The sequence below is a fragment of the Symphalangus syndactylus genome, chromosome 16 (assembly GCF_028878055.3).
Source record: "Symphalangus syndactylus isolate Jambi chromosome 16, NHGRI_mSymSyn1-v2.1_pri, whole genome shotgun sequence".
Taxonomy (NCBI): Eukaryota; Metazoa; Chordata; class Mammalia; order Primates; family Hylobatidae; genus Symphalangus; species Symphalangus syndactylus.
This window is the reverse complement of record NC_072438.2, coordinates 87176082-87193876: the sequence shown is the minus strand read 5'-3', so window position 1 is coordinate 87193876 and position 17795 is coordinate 87176082. Positions and strand designations below refer to the sequence as shown.

Below are 17795 nucleotides of genomic sequence, written 5' to 3'. Positions count from 1 at the left end.
GAAGGCAGGTGGATGGTAGGAGAGTCCGTGGCAAATGTTTAGCAAGGGGAGCCTTGAATAGATTTAGAAAGGTCACAGAAGAGGCATGTGGATTACAGAAGTTATGGGGGACCCTTCTCCACTCCTTATGTTTACTTCCACATGAAGGACCATCATTAATTTAACTCACAGCCTGGAGTACTTACCTGATTTGTGAATTTGGGAGGAAAAAAATTGACATCTCAGCCTCATCCTATTTTCCTCTTGGGAGGGAGCTCCCCACGGGGGGAGCTCTTCTGCCCATGGGTAGACTAGCATTGGCGTCTTGCTACTGACAGGTTCAGTTTTTGTGTGTGTGTGTTTGTTTTTGTTGTTGTTATTTTTGAGACAAGGCCTCGCTCTGTCACCCAGGTTGGAGTGCAGTGGCATGATCTCGGCTCGCTGCAACCTCTGCCTCCTGAGTTTAAGTGATTGTCCTGCCTCAGCCTCCTGAGTAGCTGGGATTACAGGCCCGCACCACCATGCCTGGCTAATTTTTATATTTTTAGTAGAGACGGGGTTTCACCATGTTGGCCAGGCTAGTCTGGAGCTCCTGACCTCAAGTGATCCACCTGCCTCGGCCTCCCAAAGTGCTGGTATTACAGACATGAGCCACCGTGCCCGGCCACAGGTTCAGTTTTAGCCACTTTGCTGTAGACCTAAAACCACAACCTTCATACTAGACTCGCCAGAAGTGAAGGTACCATTTTCCTTTCTACCTGCCACTTCTTTTTATTATTTCCTCAGTTCGTTTTGGATCTGGCAGGGGAAGGGGGATGCTATTCGTGAGCCCCCTCGACACCCTTGTAGCGATGTGCAATGGGAGGTAGGAAGGGCAGCTCACGGGGAGCAAGAGAACGCTTGAATTGTGGCTGGGATATAATGCCTGAAGAGGAGGGTGAGGCTTTCAGGGAAGAAATGAAGGTAGAAGCTACAGGACTTGGTGACGAATTGGCTGAAGGGATTGAGAAGATGGAAAATTCTAGAGGTCTCCATCCTCCTGTAGAGGACTTTGGCTTTTGGGCAATTAGGTGCCACATTGGCTCCTGCACCTGAACTATCTGTTTGACCTGAGTTTCCCTTGAGTTGGTTGTCGAGGCTGGGAGAGTGAATCAGGCCCTTCATCTCTCCTTGAGACATCCTACCCAGGATCTGAGAGGATTTTTCAGGGATCAATACACTTGGGCATTTGTTCATCTAAATTGTTCATTCCTTTCTTAGTTCCTTTGGCTTGCACATATTTATTAATCTCCTTCTATGTGTCAGCACTTGTTTGGCCCGCCCACGGAAACAGTGACAAATGAGAACTTGCAGTCCGGTGAGAAAGCCAGAAGAGCATACAGTGGGAGTTGCTGTTTAAACAACTTCAGAGCCAACCAGCATGAGTTAGAATCTGGGCCCTGCAGCGGAGCGCGGTGGCTCATGCCTGTAATCCTGGCACTTTGGGAGGCTGAGGCGGGCAGATCACCTGAGGTCAGGAGTTCAAGACCTGCTTGGTCAACATAGTGAAACACTGTCTCTACTAAAAATGCAAAAATTACCTGGGCGTGGTGGCGTGTGCCTGTAATTCCAGCTACCTGAGAGGCTGAGGCTGGAGAATCGCTGGAACCCGGGAGGTGGAAGCTGCAGTGAGCCGAGATCGTGCCACTGCACTCCAGCCTGGGTGATGGAGCAAGACTCCATCTCAAAAAAAAAAAAAGAATCTGGGCCCTGCTACTTCCAAGACTGGCTGTCTCACCAAAGTCTCCTTTGTAAAGTAGTGAAGTTGGTATCAACCTCAAATTCTTACTTTGCACTATTTTTAAATTCTCCTGATGTGGTCCAGTAAACTAGTGAGTTGGCTTATGAATATATTCTGCCAGAGACTTAGAAAACTGAAAAAAAAAAGAATTCTTGTTGAAATTAATTTTTGAGACAGGAACTTCCTGTCTATAGCTCAAAGAAGTTGTCACAGGAGAGCAAAGCTATGCTCTATTTCTTCCTCCTTTGGAGAATCCCTTCAGATCACCATTTGACGGAAGGAAGTTAGAATGTGACTTATTTTTTGTGAAGTTTTCCTTTGTGGGTACTAATTGCATGAAAGATCTGAGAAAGAGTTTGAGCTACCCTTATGGCAAATTTGGACATTCCTAGAAGGAGGAGAAATAGTGTATTGGTGTGATTTGAAGACAGACCTGGTGGTAATGGAAGTAGCACTCTGGTTAGTAGTTTCCTATTCCCATTTTGTTACAGGAAAGGAGTCCGGATCCAGACCCTAAGAGAAGGTTCTTGGATCTCGCACAAGAAAGAATTCAGGGCAAGTCCATACATTAAAGTGAAAGCAAGTTTATTAAGAAAGTAGATGAGTAAAAGAATGGTACTCCATAGACAGGGCAGCCCTGAGGACTCCTGGTTGCCTATTTTTATGGTTATTTCTTGATGATATGCTAAACAAGTGGTGGATTATTCATGCCTCCCCTTTTTAGTCATATAGGGTAACTTCCTGATGTTGCCAGGGCATTTGTAAACTGTCCTGGTTGGGGGAGTGTAGCAGTGAGAACAACCAGAGGTCACTCTTGTGGCCATCTTGGTTTTGGTGGGTTTTGGCCGGCTTGTTCACTGCAACCTATTTTATCAGTAAGGTCTTTGTGACCTGTATCTTGTGCTGACCTCCTGTCTCATCCTGTGACTTAGAATGCCTTAACCGTCTGGGAATGCAGCCCAGTAGGTTTCAGCCTTGTTTTACCCAGCTCCTATTCAAGATGGAGTTGCCCTGGTTCACACGCCTCTAACAGTTTCATACCGTAATGAACTTTTTAATAGTTCTAAAGTTGGTGGGGGAGAATTTCATTGTTCTGGGAGTCCTCAATTCAATGGGAAATAGAATTGTATTTATATTGTGGGTATGTGTGTGTATGGTTTATACGTATATGTGCACTATTTCAGTAGTCACAAGATCAAATTACATGCTATATGCCAGATTCTGGCACATTTATATCCTGTAGTTTTAGTTAGTTCACTAAATCCAACACTTACAAAATCGAAAAAGCTGAATTAAAAGGTGGTACATAAGTAGTGATCAAGTTTCCTAACGGGAAATATTTCCGATATTTCCTTTATTTAAAATTACCTTTATTTAGCAAAGAACAAAAATGCCTCAGTTTTTTCCTACCAGTTATGTTTTCTCTGTAAATTGAAAGAAATACAATATCCTTCTGCAAGGAATTTAAAAAGTACAATTAAAATTAAAGTGTCATTTGTTTATTTAATAATCTGATCCTGTCCTCCAGGGATTGTGGCATGCTTTCATTTGTATCAGAGAAACCTAAGTTTTAAAGCAGGAGAGACATCTATAAATGACCTAGTTCAGTACTCTTGTTCTGGGGACTAACAAGAAGCCCAGGTACCGAAGGCATGAAAGAGTTTTGCAAAATCCCTTATGAGTTACAACAGAGAGCGTAGTTGATAAGAGCAGACTTGGATGCCAGACTTCCCAGGATTCAAACTAGCTGGACTGATTGCTAGTTGCCCGATCTTGTGCAAGTTTCTTAACCTGTCTGTGCCTCAATTTTTGCATCTGGAAAAGGGAGTCAAAAGCAGTTCTTCCCTCTAAGAGTTGTCAGGGGGGTGAACTGAATTAGTAAATACAAAGTTATAATGCCTGGCACATAACAAACACTGCTTATTGGTTTACTGTGATCTGCAATTCAGCAAATCTAAGATGCTTTGATGCTGTTGCTTTCTTGATCTTAGAAGCATGACTGGAAGGTTTCACACATTATAGCAGAATTCTCATAGTGATTGTAAGATTATTGATTGTAAAATGAAAGTATTAAATAAGCAGTGAGAGATGGTGGAGCTTGGTGTTGATTAAATAGGATGTTACTGGTATTGTCATGCTTTAACTTATGTCAGAGTTGGAACTGGAAGCTGCATTGTCTGGTCTAGCCCTTGTCCATTACTCTGCATTGTGTATTTGGGCGGTGGTTATATAGATTTAGATGCTTTTTGGGAAACAGAAACTTTAGCTGTCTATTATGAGAACACAGTGCCTACTCCTCTTTGGATTATACCATTTAACTTAAAACTATTGAGACACTGAAGTGTGTAGATCCAAGACGTGAAGATGACTAAGTGCAATACTCTCGTTGGAAAAAGAAGGATAAAGAAACTCCCAAATTCCCTTGAAAGAATGTGCCTCTTCTCCTGTGTGTACTTACAGCCTAAGGGGGATGATGGGGCTGCATTTATTTTCCTCGATTTGTTCTTGCTTTATGTTGGATAAATTAAATCCTTAAACAACTATACATTTCTTTGTACTGAGCAAAGATGCAGATTCATCTGAAGCTTTTAATAGTAATTAGAAAATACCGTTTTCATTGCTGTTATATTTCATCCAAAGATGGAGGCTGGGGTGTCCATTTGTTAAGATTACGAATACACTCACACTGGGGCAAGTGCCATGTAAATTTTATACACGTCTATGTAAATCCCCCATGGGAATGACTAAATGAGGGCTTTTGTGAATACATTTAAAACTTTGGGCATGACTTCTCAGTTTGATTGCTTCCTTCATTATTATTTTATTATTCTTCCAGCTCTAGTGGGTCTCTCCTGCCCCTCCCTCGCTCTCACCATAGTTCCCCCTTCTCCCTTTTCCTTATCCTCCCTGTTAGTCCCCTTTTGTCCCCCACAACCCCTGCCCCACCATCTTCTGTCTGTCTCCAAAATCTGTATGTATTTGACGGGTGTTTCTGGGCAGTGTGCCCAGTTTGGTTTATTTGTTTCTCATAATTGTATTCAGAGCTTCAGTTACATGTTTCAGATCAATGCTCCAAATGACATTTGTCTCCCTTCTAACACAAGAGGTTTCCTGGAATTTTGTAGTGTTTTAAAATGCAAATGCATACTCGACCTCTCTAATGTGAAGTTTTACAAAAGGAGCCCCCAAACTGTTCAGAAAATATTCCAGATATCCCTGACTTAGGTTTTACTGCCCCAGGTCTCTGTGTAATGGAATGAAAATAGTAACTTATTAGTTAGCCTGTTCGCTGCTGGCTGTGTTGCATTGATCTCTTCAACAAAAGCAATCTGCTGAGTATAGTTTTATGATGATCGTGTGAAAGAACCCCAGGTGTTCTTGTTGAAATATAAGCTACTGTCAGCTTTAAAATGCCAGTGCAACTCTAAACACTTCATACTTTAGTATCAGCCCAAAGTCTCTTTCTACTTTGACACAATTTTGTATAATTCTTACAATATTCTAGCCAAAACTCTAAGGTATGAAATATGGATGTTTCATTGACAATAGTGGGTCTTCATACTTGTTTGACATTCATAATTTTAGATGTTTTAGACACTACAGTGTCCCATACGGTGGCAACTAGCAACTAGCTACATGTGGCTTTTAAATTTAAGTTAGTTATGTGTAAATGAAATTTAACTTTGGATTCTCCAGGACACTGGCTACATTTCAAGTGCTCTGCTACCACATGTGACCACCTGATGGGTGGCACAGATAGGACATTTCCATCATTGAGAAAGTCGTATTGGACCACACTGTTACAGAGGATTTAAGTTAGGGTAAATGGCACTAACTAATGCCAGATTTCACTGAGTTTATTAGTTAGAGTAAAACAGCTGCTTTAACAAGAGACCATAGAAATACAGTAAATGAAAGGATTTTTAAAAATTCACATAGTAGCCTGGGCGCAGTGGCTCACGCCTGTCATCCCAGCACTTTGGGAGGCCAAGGCGGGTGGATCACGAGGTCAGGAGATCGAGACCATCCTGGCTAACACAGTGAAATCTCGTCTCTACTAAAAATACAAAAAAATTAGCTGGGTGTGGTGGCGGACGCCTGTAGTCCCAGCTACTCGAGAGGCTGAGGCAGGAGAATGGCGTGAACCTGGGAGGTGGAGCTTGCAGTGAGCCATGATTGCACCACTGCACTCCAGCCTGGGCGACAGAGTGAGACTCTGTCTCAAAAAAAAAAAAAAAAAAAAAAAAATTCACATAGTAGCTTGGAGGTGAGCAGTCCGGATTTCACGTGGGGCTCCTCTCTGTAAGTCATCCAGGGTGAAGGCTGCTTCTGTCTTGGCCGGTTACCCTCCATGGCGCCTTCTGCACATATGTATCCCAGTTTACAGGGAGAACAAAAGAACTCCAGTGCTGGTGGCTTGCTTATAGGTTGACAGTGACCCAGACGTAGACATCATTTCCATTCACATCCTCTTGCCCCAGACGGAGTTGCGTGCCCACACCCAGCTGCAGTTGAGTCTGGGAAATGCAGCCTTCTGCTGGCAGCATGTGTGCAGCTTAAACTAGCCTTGTGGAAGAGGGGAGAACGGATTTTGCAGAAGAATCAGAAGTTTTATAGTACGAGCTAATGTTGCATATAGAGATGTGATCTTTAAGATGACAGTTCATTTGCCGTAGTTAATTTGGGTGTTAGGGGAGATGATATAGGGGTTTAATTTAGATAGTATCTAGCTTTTATTATGTTGTCATGTAACCAAATAAGGACATAAAATGCCACTAAATAACAATAGAAAATTTTATGCACTTTTTTTCCCATCTGTCCACTAAGAAGCCTGTGTGTATAGTGGCTCAGTTTAGATACCGCAGGGCTGTGACTCCCCTGAATGCTTTCTAGTTTTAGATAGACTTTAGGATTGATGACATTGACAATCTCCCTACTCAAAGAACAAAACTTGACGAAAGCAGCCAGGTATACTTTAAAGGAACAGATTTTATCTTCCGTTTGTGTGAGTAAATGACACTTACTTCTTGGGGGGGGCTGAAGGGCTCATTTCTAGAATAAACAGACCTCTTCCAAAGAAACCTAAGACATTCATTTCAAATTAGTGGAATTCTATTTTACATTTCCTTTTTCTCTTTTGAATCAAAATGGTAACTGTCATTGCATACCTGTGTGTGTAATTTCTCGGCTACTTCCTGCTGCTGACCCTGACTTCTCTTAGCACAAACTTAGTAGGATTGCAAAGAGTTGGGATACACTTTACAGAGTTAGTTTTTTATTCATTGATGATAGCTTGGAACAATAAATCATGCTGTTACATTAATTGCTGTGGGTCAGTAAGTTCCCTCTTTTTCTTATTGTTACTGACACATTGAATTTTATCTCTTCTTAGTGTGTTAGACTCCATTTTATCCATTTATCATAGGAGATTAAATTATAATGTGAGTAACCCACAACTTGCCTACATTAATCTTTCTGCAGCTATTGTATATTGAAACATAATGTCCTGTCCCATGCTGAAGGAACAAGGAGTGGGCTCTGGTCGGTGGAAAGAGAAGATGCTCTGCTAAGATGATTGGTGGACCCATGCTGATGGCTGCACCTGTTCCCATTCATCATCCACCCCACTAGGTTCAAAGTTCCCAGAGCGTCCACAGAAGCCTCTCTCCATCACATGTGTTTATCATTGCAGAGTCAGAATCCTGGCTTTGTCACTTATGAGCGATGTGACCTTGAGCCAGAGCAGTAACCTCCCTGTGCCTCAGTTTCCCCATCTTTAAAATGAGAAGAGTGCCTAGCTCATAGGGCAATGGTGAGATTTTTAAATGGATTAAACATTCCCAAAGTGAATTTAAAGTTCCTGGCACCTCCTAAGTTTTATAAGTGTTAACAATTCTTTATTTTTATTCATTTTCGTACACCTTTATGTCAAAAAGTCGTGGAACTATTTCTCTTGGACAATACTGGGAAGGCATCTCTCTTAAAATCTTTTTCATATAGTTATTAATGAATACGAATCTAAACTTTTCCATTTAAAAAATCCCTAACAATGGTTTCTTTTTATTGTGATACCTTAGTCCTGGACTCTACCTTCTCTAGGATGTCTTGGTCATGTTTTTCTGTTTTGCAAATGAAGACCTTGAAGCTGGAGAAGTGCGATCACCTATGCACGAGTACACAGGTTAAGTGATTGAGTTGTACCTTAGCCAACTTATCTTGCTTTCCAGGATAGGGCTTTTTCCTCCACACGTCTGCATTGCTGTGTGTGTGTGTGTGTGTGTGTGTGTGTGTGTGTGTGTGTGTGTGTGTGGAGGGGGGTGGTATAAATACACATATACATATCCATACATACATATACACACAGGCATGCATCTGTAGCCAAGGACTCTATTGTATGAGAGAAGGGGATATTCTTATATTTAAGAGGAGTCTGCAAAATGTGATAAGAGACTTTTGAACAATTTGAGCTTTGTCAATATGGATCCCACGTTAAAGATTCCAGCCTATGGCATCTCTCTGACTCACCTCTGAAAATGAGCAGCCTCCTCTCTGCAAAGTATTGCACAAGATTATTTGAAATATTATGCAAATACTACATATGCCTCCTGCTGTTAAAGAGCTCTTGGTTTTCAGAGGACACACACACATACACAGAGATGGGGACCAGTTCTGAGCATGAAGTCACCCACCAGAAAGTAAAATACTGTTCTGTGTCCTTGTTGAAAATGATGTGGGAGTGATGAAAGACAAGGGGGGGAATGAATGAGGTCATCTGCAATGGTAGGGTGGGGTGAAAGAGGGACTTCTGTGAGGGGAGCCTGGGTTTTGAGTTAATGTGTGAGGTCAGGGGGACTTTGGCTTGGCAGAGAGGATAAGCAACATTTCCTGCCAGGGGGACGCAATGTGTGATGCGGGAGGCTGGGTGGGGGGTAAGTTCCAATTGTAGGGAATGGCTGGCAGGGTTGGTGGGCTGGCGCAGTGATCCTGGGCATGGAGGATATGAGAAGAGTCCGCACAGATTACCTCACTCGCTTCTCAACAGAAACCCTCCTGAGGATTCTGTGTCAGGGTAGCTCATTCACATACACCTTGTCTGGGAAGAAAAGGAGAGTTCTGTTTGTGGGGAACAAGAATTCCAAAGGCGTCTTTTGGTTGCCCTTAAAGCTTTGGTTAGCATCCAGTCCTGGGAGCAATGATCAAGAAGCCATTTAATCAGTGTACAACAATGAGTATCTCATGTCAGAATCTCAAAACAATTAGAGCCCTTATTCAAAACAGACTGGGGGTACTCATAGGAACATGGCAAGTGCTTGCTGTTCCGCTAGAGGGAAGCCTGCTGAAAAAAAAAAGTCCACAAATAGAAGAGGAAAGTGCCTGTGTAAAAGGAAACTCCAGCTAGATGAAGAGAGTATGAGCACATCATCCTCTGGAAGGGGAAGTCTCATAATCATTAAACCTGGACTGAGAGAATTAAGGAGTCTAAAAGTTTATACCTCATTTTAGACTGTCCTGAGCACAACTTGTTGCTTCCTGGTGCCTGTGAGGATCATCTATGCCAAGGATGGATTTTGGCCTTCCTAGAAAGTCCTTGAAACTGTTGTAAACTTCCTGGAGTGCTTACAATGCTGGGGTCTCCGTGTCATTCATGGGTTTATTTCAAAATGAATCTCCATTCTTTCGAGGTTGGGTGGAGTTGGCCTAAGTCTTGCTAACTGTTCACATTGTAGTAGTTCAGTTGGTTTATGGACCTTCACCCATGGTGACTTGTCCTTTTAGACCAGTACACCTAGAATAGAAAACGTACACTGTTTTGTTTCTCTCCATTTTCAGCTTTTGTTTTGTTTTGCTTTTAAGCTAACTTGAGCTTAAAGTAACTAAACGTGAAGTGAAATTCTTGCTAAGTAAGCATTCGTCAGTAATGTCAGGTATAATAAGGCTATTAGGTCTTTTCACTGCCCTACATTTAATTATTATAGTCGAGTATCACAATCCCTAAATTTAATTTAAAACAGCTGAAAGTCAACTGAGGGAGAAAATGAAGTATCTGTGATGGTGATTTTTTTCTTATTATTAGCTTGACAAATGATAAAATATTTGTCTCCAAGAGTTAGCATATACCAGAAATTACCTTTTCAATATTATTATGCCATGATGACTTTTAAATTCAGTTCATCAGAGATTAAAACTAATGTGTTTTTAAAGACTTGTGGCTTATCTACAGCCAATTGGTAGAGTATATGGAGACACAATTTTTCCTTTTACTTTAAAGAGTTTTCTCTAAAATGTTCTAAAATATTTACTGTAAAACATTTAGAGGACGTAGGTGAGCCAAAAGTATAAAACTATAATCCCTGTAATCTCACTACCCAGTAATAATCACTGTCAACATCTTAATCCATTTCCTTCCAATTATATGATTCATAAGCTTTACTCATAGAATTGCTTTTAGGACATATTAAAAAGGAGTGTCATAGGATCGTAAAGTCACAGGGAACTGTAGGTCATCTGGTACAACCTCTTATCCAAGGAGTATTTTCCATAATACTGCCTTAACTGAACATAACCAATATCTGGACTCTCATATTTCTCCTGTTTCAAGATGCTTCCTATGTCAGAACAGACCTCTTAAGGGTGGAATGTTTTTTAATTCTTCAAGTATTCTTCACTGAGATAAAAGCTGTTCTCTTGACATTTCACCAGTTGACCATCAGAAACAATATCTAACATGTTTATAATTTTCATATATTACAAGTCCTAATTATTTGAATACCCATTTCAAGTTTCTACTTGGTTCCTTCTTCGAGTAAGTGTTTCCCTTTCCTCTTCTTTGTTCCTGTATCCTCTTTCTGGCTTCGAAGCCCCAGAATGCATGGCAGACATTGGATAGGAAGAGTATCAGGGACCCTTCCTAATCTACTAAGATTATCTACAGGGAAACTTCTCTTATGGACCCAGGAGTTTCTCTTCAGCTCATTTACATAGGATATAAGTCCCTTTAGCTTTTATTTTCCCCAGAATATCTTATGGCCTAGTTTGGTGGAATCTAGTAGGACATTTATGACTTGACTTCTTACCTTTCCTCACGTCTTGGTTCTCACATTCTGTATTGGTCCATTTTCATGCCGCTGATAAAGACATATTAGAGACTGGGTAACTTATAAAGAAAAATAGGTTTAATGGACTCACACAGTTCCATGTGGCTGAGGTGGCCTCACAATCATGGCAGAAGGTAAAAGTCACGCCTTACATGGCGGCAGGCAAAAGAGAATGAGAGCCAAATGAAAAGGTAAACCCCTTATAAAATCATCAGATCTTAGACTTATTCACTACCACAAGAACAGTATGGGGGAAACTGCTCCCATTATTCAGTTACCTCCTGCTGGGTCCTTCCCACATCACATGGTAATTATGAGCTACAATTCAAGATGAGATTTGGGTGGAGACACAGCCAAACCGTATCACATTCTTAACTGGAAATATTGAAGTCTGAAGGCTGTTTTTTTAAAAATTATTTATTCATTTAGTCTTTAATTGACAAAATTGTATATATTTGTTGCATACAGCATGTTTTGAAATATGTGTAAGTTGTGGAATGGCTAAATCAAGCTAATTAATGTGCATGACCTCAAATACTTATTTTTTCTGTTATAAGAACATAAAATCTACTCTCTTAGCAATTAAGTATATAATATATTATTATTAACTGTGGTCACCATGTTGTACACTAGACCTCTTAAATGTATTCCTCCTTTCGAACTGAAATTTCGTGTGCTCTGACCAGCATCTCCCCCATCCTTCTATGCCCGGCCCCTGGTAGCCACCATTCTACTCTCTACTTCTATGAGTTAAAATTTTCTAGATTCCACATGTAAGTGAGGTCATGCAATATTTGTCTTTATGTGCCTGGCTTATCGCCCTTGACATAATATTCTCCAAGTTTATTCGTGTTGTCACAAATGACAGGATTGCATTCTTTTGAAAGGCTGAAGAGTATTCCATTGTGTATATGCCACATTTTCTTTACTTGTCCATCCAATGATAGAAAACTGGGTTGATTCCATATCTGGCTATTGTGAATAATGAAAGCTAAGTGTTGTAACCTAACTTCTTACAGTTTTTTAAAGGCATAGTTGCAAAAATATTATCTTTCTTTTATGTTTTTATTGCCTGCCTTCTTAATGCTCAGTTTCTTCTTTTTCTTAACTTGCACTAGTATGTTGAAGTATCCCTTCCACAGATGGTGTTGTGTATACTCTTGTTGACTACAACATCCATATCCCCTGCCATCTTGCTAGAAGAAACCCAAATTGGGGTGGTAGTTGGCCAAGTAAAATCGTTTCCCTATAACTAGGGGTGGCTTCACAGCAGCTGTAACCAAGGAAGTGTATATTGATATCTGTGTGAGTTCCGGGAAAACTTAGCTGACATTGCAGTATTTGGAACTGTAGCAGGCAGGCATTTTGTATCTCTTAGATAATACCCTTGATGATGAAATCTAGCATGCTGGAGAAGATACAGCAGAATGATAGAAACAACTTTGTTTCCTGTGGTAACATTGAGTAGTTGAACTAATGTCAACAATTCCTTACCTCCATACTTTACATTAAGTGAGAAAAATTAACTTGTTAGTTTGAGTCATTTTTCGTGAGGTTTGCCTTTATATTCTGACTGATGCAGATGGTTTAAAAAACTATCAACCATCCTGGTTACCCTTCTCTATACAAACTCCATATTGTTAATGTCCTTGGAATACAAAGATAAAATAAGACACCATTTATTATTAGTGGCTGGTACATAATGAGGCTTAGTACGTATTTGTCTAGTGAATTAATAAATGAGCCTTAGTTGTTCATTAAGGGATCCTAGATCTTGTTCTTAGTATGGTGCATAATTAGATTATGTTGGAGTTTTGGTCAACTAAAGCTTACAGATTCCCAGATAAGTAGATATGTTAGGGGTCCCTAAGACCACCCTAATGTTTGGTGATTCACTAGAAAGACTCAAGGACTCAGAAAAGCTGTTATGGTTATGGTTTATTGTAGTGAAAAGACACAGATTAAAATCAGCAAAGGGAAAAGTGTATGGGACAAAGTTCAGGAGAAATGAGGTACAAGCTTCTGGGTGACCTCTTCCAGTGGAGTTGCATGGGAAAAATGTGTTTAATTCCCTAAACAATGGTGTGTGAAAACATGTACAAAGAAAACAACCCATGCTTTGGGGCCAGCTGGGGAAGCCCCATGACTCTGCATTTTTTTTGCAGGTCTGTCATGCAGGCATGTAGCACCCGTAGAACTGATCTTAGCTACTTAGATTGCAGTCCCCCAAAGAAAACACTGGCATTGACCATAAATCACATTCTTAGAATAAACTTACCTGATCACAGTGAGACAGGATAGCTTAAGGTCTTAGGCACAGATATGCCATAGATCTTTAAAACATTTACACATTGGAAAACAATCAAAAGCAAGTGCATGAAAATATTATCAAGAGCTATCCCTGATTCAAACGTGGCTGCTAGCAAAGTTTCAAACAATATATATGTCCAAAAAAGAAAGAATTGATAAATTCAGTATAGTATAGTATTGTATAGTATAGTATACTATAGTATTGTATAGTATAGTATACTATAGTATAGTATTGTATAGTATAGTATACTATAGTATAGTATTGTATAGTATAGTATACTATAGTATAGTATTGTATAGTATACTATAGTATAGTATTGTATAGTATAGTATTGTATAGTATAGTATACTATAGTATAGTATTGTATAGTATAGTATACTATAGTATAGTATTGTATAGTATAGTATAGTATTGTATAGTATAGTATTGTATAGTATAGTATACTGTAGTATACTATACTATAGTATAGTATAGTGATACCATGGAAGACAATAGAGAGATTAAAATGAATAAACCAGATCTATTTGTAAAAGCAAACATACAAACACACAAATAGAGCTACCTCTGAGTAGTGAGATAGGTGATTTATATTTTCTTCATCATGCTTTTTATAATGTTTCAAAAATTCTCAATAAAATAAAGGACTTGTAATAAAAAAGATTATTATGTGTAATGTAGGATGATATAGAGACTTTATATTTACATGAAAGACAACTCTAAAATTTAATGTCAAAGCTTGCTAATAGAACCCCTGAGAGACAGCAAGCTGAGTGTTTCAGGAATGGCTGGTTGTTTGGTCTGGCTATATGGCCTGGCCAACTGGCATGGGAGCAGGCTGACTCTGACCATAAGAGGGCATATTGAAGATGCATCTGGTCAGGTGTCAGTAAATCCTATGACTCTGAGTGGTGGTTTCTTATAACGTAATTTTAATTTCAGTTTTGTAAAAGTTTCACTCAGGATTTTACCCCATTTAACCTAATTTCCTTTAATTACACATTCAGCTTAGTCATAGTTTAATGAAGCCTACTGTGTACCTGGCACTAAATCCATCCTTGTACACTGCCATTTTTCTCTCCCTCCCCTGCCTTTTCTAGGACCTGAACTATATCCAGTTTAATTTATATGCTTCCTCTTCTTGCTGTTCCTCTGCAGTGTGGGTTTATGCTTAAAGAAACCCTTTGCTCGTTCAGGGTTAAGAGTGTGTGATCATTGATGAATTACTAACCTCTCTAAACCATAGTATCTTCAGCTATAAAATGGAGGTAATTTTAGTGAGACTATCATAGGCTTCTGTGATGGTGTCACATATTATGTATAAAATGTTAACACCATGCTTGGTACACATTTGTGAGTGCTGGATAAAAGTTATCTCTTGCTGTTAATGAAATGAAACCATGTGTGCCTGAATATATTTTTACCGAATGTCTGTCATTAACTATGTAGTCATTTACATCTTCTGGCAGTGTCTATTTCTCATATACACTAGAAATGGAGAACCTTGATTCCCTGAATATTCTTAACCTATAATGGCGTTCCCATTTTAATTTTTAATAATATTGCCCTACGCCCTTTAAAAACTATTTTGAAGTGAAAATTAATACTTCCCAAATAACCTGGACTAGATATTGGTTGTTAAGAGGAAGAAGCTGTGACTGAAAGCTCTTTCAGCCGCATCCGTTATTCTGAATCTAGCACTTGGAAAAGGACCACATTTCTAAGATGATTCCATGAGATTGTATTCTGATGGACAAATTATTGTCTGTATTCATCAGATTATTTCCTTGGCTAAGTTGAAAGGTAAAACAATTTAATTAAGGTTAGATAGAAATCATCCCTTCAAAAACTTTACTGACCAACTGAGACCAAAGCTGCCGGTGGCCAGAAATAAAATGTCAGTGACCAACATCCTGCCTTAGGGACTCTTTCTAGCATCATCCCTCAGCATCTGCTCTGATCTTTGGCTGTACCTTCTAGATCCCTAGCCAGAGAACAGAGAACTTTGGCTTCCGTGACTTTAAGGAGGAAAATCCGAGTGAAAGAACACTGATTTCACATCAGTGCCATGAATCCTGTGCAGCCCAAGCAGTGGCTGTAGTGGCGGATGTATTCAAGAACCACTAGGGCCTCACATTGGCAGAGCTTTGCTGACAAATGGGATATCAGGATGATCAGGATGAAGATGTGGAAGAGTCAAAGATGCCTCCCACATTTTTGATGTGGTTGAATGGTGAGTGGAGTTGCCAGTTACTGAGAGAGGAAATGCAGGGAGAGGATCAAGATTTGGGGCAGGCTAATGTGTTGCAGACTTGTTGAGTTTGGGGTGACTGTGGGAGACCCTAATGGGGATATCTAGTGGACATTCAAGTCTGAAGCTTGGGGAGAAATCTGGGCCAGAGAGGTTTGGGAGCATCATCTTGTTGGAAATCACTAGATTACATGACATTGGCCAAAGGGAGCATTTCCTGGTGAATCACACTGTGTGTCTAATCAAACCACACTCTTCTCTTAATGCTCTGCGTACTGTGGCTGTTCCATAAACATTTGGTAAAAATGATGAAAAACTGATTGACTCGTGGGGGCAAATTGTTTTCTTATTTTGGCTCCATAGAAACGACAAAACATTTTTGTGGTAGGATAAAGAGGGCATGGCGTGTGGTTATGAGTGATATTAAGCATTGTTTACTTGGTGGGGAGCTGAAGGGATTTATGAATGAGTTTCAGAGAGCACACAGAGACTTGAAGTTAGATACAGAAATGGGTAAAGGAGCCATAATTTTCATCAGATTCTCAAAGAGAGTCAGGATACTTTATAAAAAAAGAACTGATTGAATCAATGCCTGTTATCCTGAAGCAAATAAGGGGAACAAAAATCACATCAGAATAACGGAGAAAGCCAGAAAAATCGCCTAAACAATGAGGGATCCCAGTTCCTGCGGGCTCTGCTTTTCCTCCCTGTGCCAGTATTATATAAGATGGGAAGAATTTGGGGTCAAGAGTTTCATAGTGTGGCTTGGCAGAATCAAAGGCCAAAATATGATTAATGCTTGATGTGGATAATCTTGGAAGGATAAGGAATATAGGGAGGATTAGGGTTTTTTCCTAAATCTGGCTACTTTCGAAGCCAGTAGGTTCACTTTCTTGTACACTACAGATAATGAGGCAAAGAAGGATGCTTTGGGGAGTACTGAACAAAACATTCCTAGTTACTTAAAGTAGGAACAGCACCCTTTTCCCCCCTTTTTTGTTTCTTTATTATTAAGTCTGTTTATTACTTAAATCTATTTATGATTTAAGTAGTCTTTAAATTTTAGAGCAGTTTTAGGTTAACAGCAAAATTGAGCAGAAGGTACAGAGTTTCTGTACACTCTAGTCCCCATATGGGCACAGCGTCCTACACTGTCAACACACCCCCACCAGAGTGGTATGTTTGTTACAATCAGTAAACCTACATTGACACATCATTATCACCCCAAATCCATAGTTTATATTAGGGTTCACTCTTGGCGATATACATTCTGTGTGTCTTGACAAATGTGTAGTGACATGAATCCACCATTAGAGTATCCTACAGAATAGTTTCCCTGCCCTAAAAATCCTCTGTGCTCTGCCTATTCTCTCCCTAACTCGTTGGCAACCACCAGTCTTTCTGCCCTCTCCATTGTTTTGCCTTTTTCTGAGTGTCAGGTAGTTGAAATCATGTAGTATGTAGCCTTTTCAGATTGGCTTCTTTCACTTAATAGTACGCATTTAACGTTTCTTCATGTCTTTTCATGATTTGATAGCACATTTCTTTTCAGATTTGAATAATATTCCAATATCTGGAAGTATCACAACTTATTTATTCATCTACTGAAGGAAATCTCAGTTGCTTCCACGTATTGGCAATTATGAATAAAGCGGTTATAAAGTCTGTGTGCAGATTTTTGTGTAGACTTGACTTTTCAACTCCTTTAGGTAAATACCAAGGAGTATTATTTCTGGATTGTATAGAGTATACTTAGTTTTGTAAAAAACTGCAAAACTGCCCTCCAAGTAGCTGTACCATTTTGCATTTCCACCATAAGTGAATGAGAGTTCTTGTTGCTCTACATCCTTGCCAGTTTTTGGTGTTGTCAGTGTTCTGGATGTGGCCATTCTAATAGGTGTCTGGTTGTGATATGGTTTGGCTCTGTGTCCCCACCCAAATGTCATCTTGAATTGTAATCCCCACATGTCGGGGAGGGACCTGGTGGGAAGTGACTGGATCATGAGGGCAGTTTCACTCATGCTGTTTTCCTGATAGTGAGTTCTCATGAGATCTGATAGTTTAAAAGTGTTTGGCAGTTAACCCATTACTTTCTCTCCCTATCCTTGCTGTGGCCATGTAAGATGTGCCTTGCTTCCCCTTTGCCTTCTGCCATGATTGTAAGTTTCCTGAGGCTTCCCAAGCCATGCAGAACTGTGAGTCAATTAACCTCTTTTGTTTATAAACTACGTAGTCTCAGGTATTCTTTATAGCAGTGAAGAAAACGAAAGAATACAGAAAATTGGTACAAGGAATGGGGTACTGCTATAAAGATAACCAGAAAATGTGGAAGCAACATTGGAACTGGGTAATGGGCAGAGGTTGGAACAGTTTGGAGGGCTC

The 17795-nt window shown here is 40.0% G+C and overlaps 1 protein-coding gene across 2 annotated transcripts in view; it reads left to right on the top strand.

Moving 5' to 3' along the window:
* Window positions 1-17795, top strand: part of FBXL7 (F-box and leucine rich repeat protein 7) — a 440078-nt gene that overhangs the window by 17711 nt on the left and 404572 nt on the right. The window lies entirely within an intron of this gene.